This window comes from Limulus polyphemus, unplaced genomic scaffold (assembly GCF_000517525.1).
Source record: "Limulus polyphemus unplaced genomic scaffold, Limulus_polyphemus-2.1.2 Scaffold8315, whole genome shotgun sequence".
Taxonomy (NCBI): domain Eukaryota; kingdom Metazoa; phylum Arthropoda; class Merostomata; order Xiphosura; family Limulidae; genus Limulus; species Limulus polyphemus.
Window position 1 is genome coordinate 3,528 of NW_013673925.1, and position 7,818 is coordinate 11,345.

Genomic DNA, 7,818 nt, shown 5'->3' on the forward strand with positions numbered 1-7,818 from the left:
CCAGTTTATTCTTCCTTGATACAAACTTTTAGTACACAGAAGTTCCACAATCAATACATTTCTCGTCACTTTAAACTTAACAACTTTTATGATACACGCTATAAATCACAGCGATTCACAATCTCAATAACTTCACTCTCGACGAGTTCAAAACACACACACTTTTCAGCTCACTAACTCGAAACTAACAGAATCATAAATTACACGGAACTCAAAGTAACTACTGCTCTCTTTTCATTCCTCCCTGCTGGCTTTCTCTGCCAGGCTTATATACTAATGAAGAGGGCATCTCAAACACACTTGGACTTCCCCAATCATTCGAGAAACTCATCACGCATGCCACCAGCACTAGCGTGCCAGCAGCATCATGTGACTTCCGCTGTCGTAACACTTGGTTGTCCCATCCACTTCCACCTTATAGTGTATTGTGTTGACTACTTCCTTTACTGCAAAAGATCCTTTCCACTGTCGATCAGGGTAGTTTCTTGTTAGCTGTGGGTGGCAAAGCTAAGACTTTCTGTCCGACTTCAAAATGTTGATCTTTGACCTTCTTGTTATATAAGTATTTCTTACTGCCTTTGATATGTTTAGCATCACCAGTAAAACTGCTTTGATAGGTCTGGTTCAGTACTCCTATCTGGTCTTCTGTTTTGTCAGTCTCTTTTTATCTTCTATTTAGCTCCACTTTCTCTCATCATTGTTCCAAAGTTTCTCCAGAGAAGGGTCTTTCATCTGAGTTTCTTCCACTTTTGTTGACCTACATTCAGGATATCACTCTTTGATACTTGCAAGGGCTTAATGTCTTGCTTTATATTCTTAACTTGAGCTCTTGTAGTGACTGCAGATTCCACATAAGTTTTCTTTCTGTCTAGTTCCACCAAGTTTCTACTACTTGGTGTGTTTCCAATCACCAAATCATATATTGGTGCCTTCATAAACATGGATTCATGGTCTACTACATAATATGGAGTATTCACCTTTATTTGTGCTATGGGAAACTTTCTCACTGCCCCAACAATTAGCACACACAGGCGCACCTTACCTGTCATCTGGTTATCAGATACTAGACTGGTTCTCACTACTGCACCAAGTGTCTCAATCAACATTCATTTTATTGTCCCCAACATAGCCTTTGCCTATTGGCATGTTGTGATTTGTTGCATCTCTTGATATTTGTAACATGCTCCAATCATTACTGGCACCAATGATCCATTTACTAACCTCAACTGACCATTAGTCATAAACTGATCAATCATGGAAATGGCACTTCCTTCTTGAGGTAAATCTAACATGTCTTCTTGATTCTGTCTCTTCTGGCATCAGCATCCATTGTGACAGCCACTTTTTTCTTGTTTCTTACCAGCACTATCTTTGTAAGTAGCTCCAGCTGCTTTATGTTGAAATTTCTGCTGTTGCTTATCGGTAATGGACTTGCACTCCTTTGTAATATACAACAGTTCTGCCAGCTTGATAATCTCATCCACATCTTTTTTAGTTCTTTCCTTTAAGAACAGTGACATGTCAGTTAAGCACATGATCATGAAATGTATTACTAGATCTGCCAGTCCCTCAAAAATATTTTCAGATTTGGCCATGTTAGTCCATATTGTAAAGTATCGTCATAGACATGCCACAAACTGAAATACAGCTTCTCTAGTGTGAGGTTTGACTTCTCTGAACTTTTGAGGAAAAACTTCTTCAGTTAGTTCATAAAATTTCACCAAGGCCACTTTTAACTTTTCATAGTCCATGGCATCTTCTGGCATCATGTCTGCATATACTTGTAGGCCTTTTCTTGTGAGAAGTGGGCTGAGACAGACAGCCCAGTCGCCTTTGTCCCAGTTCTGATTTTGAGCCAATTTTTCATATCTCTCCAGGAAAGCATTCGTGTCTTCTTTCTGTTCATCAAATTTGGGCAGCTTGGGTCTGCTGGCTCTGACCCCAATGTCATTCTTTGGCCCTTCATTCTTTTGGGTGAGCACAGGGATATCAATTTGTGCTCATATTCTATTTATTTCCAGTCTCTTCTCTCTGTCCTTTTAATGTTTCTCAATTTGTGCTCTTATTCTCTCTTATTCCTTTTCTTTTTTTAGTCTTTCTTCCTCTCTTCTATGCCTACACTCTTCTCTCTCTAGGCCTTGTTGTTGTTTAACAAACTTGTAGTTCACCATTTTTGAGCCCAAATCACTCACCTCTTTCTCCACATTTATCAAAACCTGTTGACGTGGTTATGTAGTGTTATTGTAATCTCTACACTATTTTCGTCACCACTACACTTGTGCATATATAAGCCTACTTCCTCTAAATTTTACGTCATCTTCTACTGTGGTTACCACTGTATAATCCTGTCGTGAACACCAGATATCAGGGTTTTATGTATATGAGTTTGTATTCTTTTACAACAGGTGTCTCTAAATAATTCTCTTTCTTGGCAAAAGTCCACACAGCTTGATTCAATTACTTTAGAATCTAATCAACAAGACAAATTATTTTTCTCTACAATGTTTCTTACTATACAATCTACGATAGATTCACTCACTCGTCAAAGTCCACACAGAAGGGTTCAGTTACCTTAGAACACCCTTTGACAAGACAATTATTCTCCTTAACTCTGTTAAACTGCGAAACTCATTCTAAATTATTCCTGTTATGGGTAAACTAACAATCTTGCAGTCTAACTTCACTTTCACTAACTTAATGATAGATTCACTCACTTTACACCATGGGTTACCACTTGTAGGTAACTCATTAAGTTAGTGAAAGTGAAGTTAGACTGCAAGATTGTTAGTTTACCCATAACAGGTTTTTTTAATTAACTTCCTTAGAAATCGCCCATCATGGTTAAACTCCTTCTATATCTATTAAACTATCTGTTACATAACTTACACTTGCTAGTTACGTAATGAAATTTGTCACAACTAACGCTTTTAAAACAATCAACCTTCAACACTCCTGTCATGAAACTAAACAATTATTAATACTAAGTCACTAAATAACCTAAATAATAATGCTTACGCTAAACAACAAAACAAAATCTGCCACGTATCAGCCAGCAACAAAAAAAGAGCAAAGGTTCAAACACTGAGCTCTGAAGTATCCTCACTTGTGACATTAATGCAGTTTGACCGAACTCCATTTAAAACAACCTTCTGATTTCTTCCATACAATTTTTTATAAGCCTTTTATGTGGCACCTTGTCAAATGCTTTCTGAAAATTCAGATTAACTAAATCGATGCCCATACCCTTATCTACATAAGCAGTAACCTCTTCATAGAATGTCAAATGATTAGTATGGCAAGTTTCTCCTATAGTGAAACTATGTTGACGGTCCAATAAAATTTCAAACTTTGTTAAATAACTTTGAAAAGCATATTTTATCAGGCTCTCAAAACTATTCCCACCAGTAAAAGGCCTATAATTACTAGGACAGTTTTATTATCTCCCCAGAATAGAGAATAACCTTAGCTGCTAACTTCCAGTCTTCTAGCACCTGACCACTATTCAAGGATTAAAAAAAAATAGTCGCAAGTGTCCCCGCTGTCCAATCCTTAACCCTTCGGTAAACATTACCTCCCCCAGGAGCCTTATTACTTTTTGAACTTCCCTGTTTTTTCTTAACAAAGTAAATATTAAGGTGATCATCTTTTTCAGTCTCATTTCTGTCTAGAAACTGATGAGAATGAGAAATATTGCTTAAATCTTCATTACAAAAACTGAGGAAAAAGTATAATAGCTTTTTAGTATCATTCCATGAAGGCTTTGCTTCCATACTGACATTTTGCTTAACTTTAATTTATTTGAATAAATCCTTACTATTAATTTTTAAATTTTCAGCCAATCTTTTTTCCATATAGTGTTTTGGTTTCCTATTAGACCAACTCTCCTGATTTTCTATAATCATCTCAATCTCCCAACATTGCAGTTAATCTAAACTTATTAAATTTATCGTGAATTTCTTGAATTTGTTTTACTTGCACTCACTATTTTTATGGTATGAGCATCATATTTCTCATGAATATTTTGGAATTTAATTTAAAAACTTTTCCATATTTCATCAGCATCTCCAGCTATTTCAATTGCCCAGTTCACAGCAGATAATTCTTGTCTCATCTCTTCAAAATTTACCTTTTTGAAAGTTAGAACCAAAATCTCACTCTTCCTTATCTCCATATTCAGCAAAACATGAAATCTAATTGAGCAGTGATCACTTGCATCCAGATGTTCCTCACTCTACACCCTAACAACCATTTCTTTATTAGAAGTTAACAATAAATCTAAAATAGTAATTCTCCTAATAGTAATTCTCTAATCAATTGTTGAAGAAAACAATCCAGAAGATTTTATTAAAATCTGTCTCCTCATTTTATTATTTGACTCTAACATTGCTCAATCTACATGCTTAAAATTATATTCTTCTATAATTATGATCTCATTCACAGTTGTATTTTTTATCTTACTTTAGAGTTTTCATTAATTTCATCAGTTTAATATTGTTGTCTATAATAAATTCCAACTAAAAGTATTTTCCTTTTTATAACCATTATCATCAAAGAGATTCCTGTGATCAAAATTGTCTACAATTAGCCAGGTTCCAGTTATTTGCATTATATAAAAATCCTCTGTTTTGAAAAGTGCCCTACAGTCATCCATTATATTTCTTATACTTCTAGCATTACAATAATAACAGTTTAGCCTACCATTAAGACTACCTTGTTCTCACACTATAATCGTCTCAACATTTTATTCTTTCTTCATTATTCTGGCCCTTACCACTATTTAGACCTAGTTTCAAGCTGCCCTTATAGTTGCATTAATAGACCTTTCAAACAAGCCAGCCCCCTACCCTATTCAAATGTAAACCATCCATTTTTGAATAAACTGATTCCAGAAATACAAGCAGCCAACCTCTTTGTCTGTAGATATTAATCTAAGCCTAGCATTCAGGCCTAGTGACCTACTTATAATTTCATCACCACAGTTATTTCTTGGCAGTTATTATGGCCCTTTCTGTTGAATGCCTTTATAAATGCCTTGTACTTAACAATAAGTTTCTCTGACCTACCATTCCTTACATCATTAACCTCTATGTGCACTACAAATACCACATCACTGCTAGCATCCTTTACAATATCACTTGCTCTGTTGGTAATATCTTCCTTGAATTATTGCATGCCACTGGATAGCATAATTAAATTATTTTCTGCCTGCTTATCTCCCAGCCTATCCTATGTAATAACCTCCTTATGTTTTTCATTTCCATCCCTCTTCTAGTTCATCATGAGCTTTGAAAAATCATAGGTTAATTCTAAATACCTAATTAAAGTTGTTGATATTTCTGTTTTATGCACCAGTATAAGCCTATATGTCTTCCATTTCAGTGGACACTCACACAGATATCATAACAAAGTGATATAAGTTTAGTTTAATGATATGTTGCTAGAAGAAAATATGTTTATGAACAAATTCCACATTAAATATAGTTCTGATTTTGTTTCAAAGCAAGCTTTTTCTACATTAGTCCCTATTGGCCTTAGTATTTCTTTGAATGGGCAATGAAATTCACCAAATATGTATGATAATAAAAGGATATTTATAAATAAAAACAAAATGGTTTTGGAACTTTTTAGCTATATTCAATGAAATCTTTGAATTATAAATAAGAAACAAAAAGTAGATTGCTTATAATTTTGGTGTTGTAATGATTTTACTCTTCTGTACAGCAGTGATCGTAAACATAGTAAACTGCATGTGGTGTTTTTTGATGAAAATAGAGATAAATTTATAGTTTTATGATAAGAAAAAATCTAGAAGAAGGTAAAGCACCTTTAATTCTTTCTTTATAAAATTATTACTGTGAAATATTTTGAAATTTCTAAAGTTTAAATTCACAGAGTTATTATGTATACATATACATAATTCATTTTCAGGAGCTATGTTATCCATAGAAAGGTCACCTAAAGTTTGTAGTAAAGTAAAACAAACCATACAATAGATACATTAAATTGATACATCTGGCATCTGGTAGTAATTACACTTTCATAAAACAATGTTTACCTTTTAAGCAAAGAAATAACTTAGTTTGTGTATAGTGTTGTTGTTGTTTTTTGTAATGCTTAATCAGTTGTGTTTTACAAATGTAGTATCAATTTATCTCCTACTATTATGTATGCACTTTATCACTGTATGTTATTTTCTTTCTTTTTTTTCTGTTTGTCATCCATCAATAAACAAAACTTTATGTGCAAAAGGAATTATGAAAAACATTTACAACTTCTACCTTAACACCAACTATATAAAAATATCAATAGCTATATAAAAAAGTGCTATAATGCAGTGATAAAAAATACTAAATATGCACTGACTATTTCAGATAAGTATAAGAAACAGTAGAAAGAATCACCACCGTGGTCTGAGTAGGGAAATCTACCACGGTAATTGTCCATTGTTAAAAACTTGCTGAAATCCACATAAAGATAGCAACTTCAAGCAATGATGAACAATAACGAATTGAGTAACAATATGCAACAGAAAAATCAGGGAACCATTCATGAGTCAGTTTCCAATTATTGCACCAGAAAATGTGTGATTTGTAGTTTCGAACTAGGAAAATACTGGATTTTTTATGGCAGAATGTGAAGGACTTAGAAAATTTCACGGCCAAACAAAATTGAGGAGATCAAATTAAGCTTAAAAGTACTCTCTCAGTTTGTCCAAAATTCCTGTGTGATCCCATGTTCCAGTAGGTATTACTTGCAATGATTTTATGGTGGAATTATAATAGGGATTTGTAGCTTTAGCAAACTATCAGCAGTAGATATCTAGACACATTTCTTTACTTTTTTTTGCAATCACTATTTGTAGATTTTAAATTCTTAGTTTTTGATTATCTTGTATGTTGGCTTTGTTAATTAACAGCAATAGGGAAATATATATATACCTAGAGTGAGACACTACCCCATTAAGCATGTTTAACATTCTACCTCCCTTTTAAAAGAAAATCAAATACCTATATCTATAACATTGCCTGGAATAAAGTTTCATGTCTTTTAAAGTAATTATTTACTCAGCCAGGTGGTTTTGTGACTGGGGTTTAGTGTAAACCTGCATTTAATGCATTTCTAACAACCGTGAAACCACTAATTTTGTTTGTTATCAATATTTGGGTGGTCTTAACTTTTGAAAAGGAAGGTATTGAGTGAATAAGTCTGCTTTTTACAGTGGTTTTTGCCTCAATGTTCTATTAAAGTTTTTAGTAAGTTATTGTGCCATCCCTATTCTCAATAATTATCATGGTACATATAATCTTTGGATTATGAATAAAAAGCAGATTGCTTATAATTTTACTCTTCTGTACACCAGTGATCGTAAACAGAGTGTAGGAGCATATGGTATTTTTAGAATGAAAATAGAGATCAACTTATAGTTTTATGCTAAAAAAGCTTTCTAGAAGGATCAACAAAGTAATAAATGTAACTATTTAAAATTTACAAGGAGAGTAAGCATTTTTGATTCTATCTTTTAAAAATTATTAGAGTGAAACATTTTAAAATTTAAAAGGTTATATTCATAAAGATATTATGTATAAGATAATTAATTTTCAGGAGCTACATAATCAATAGAAAGATTGTTTAAAGTTTATAGTAAAATAAAACAAAATAGACAATAGATGCAATGAATTGATATATCCTGGTATTTGGTAGTAATTACACCTTCATATAATATAGTTTTCCTTTTAAGCAAATAAATAACATAGTTTGTGCATAGTGTTTTTGTTTCTTTTTGTAATGCTTAATCAGTTGTGTTTTACGAAAATAGCA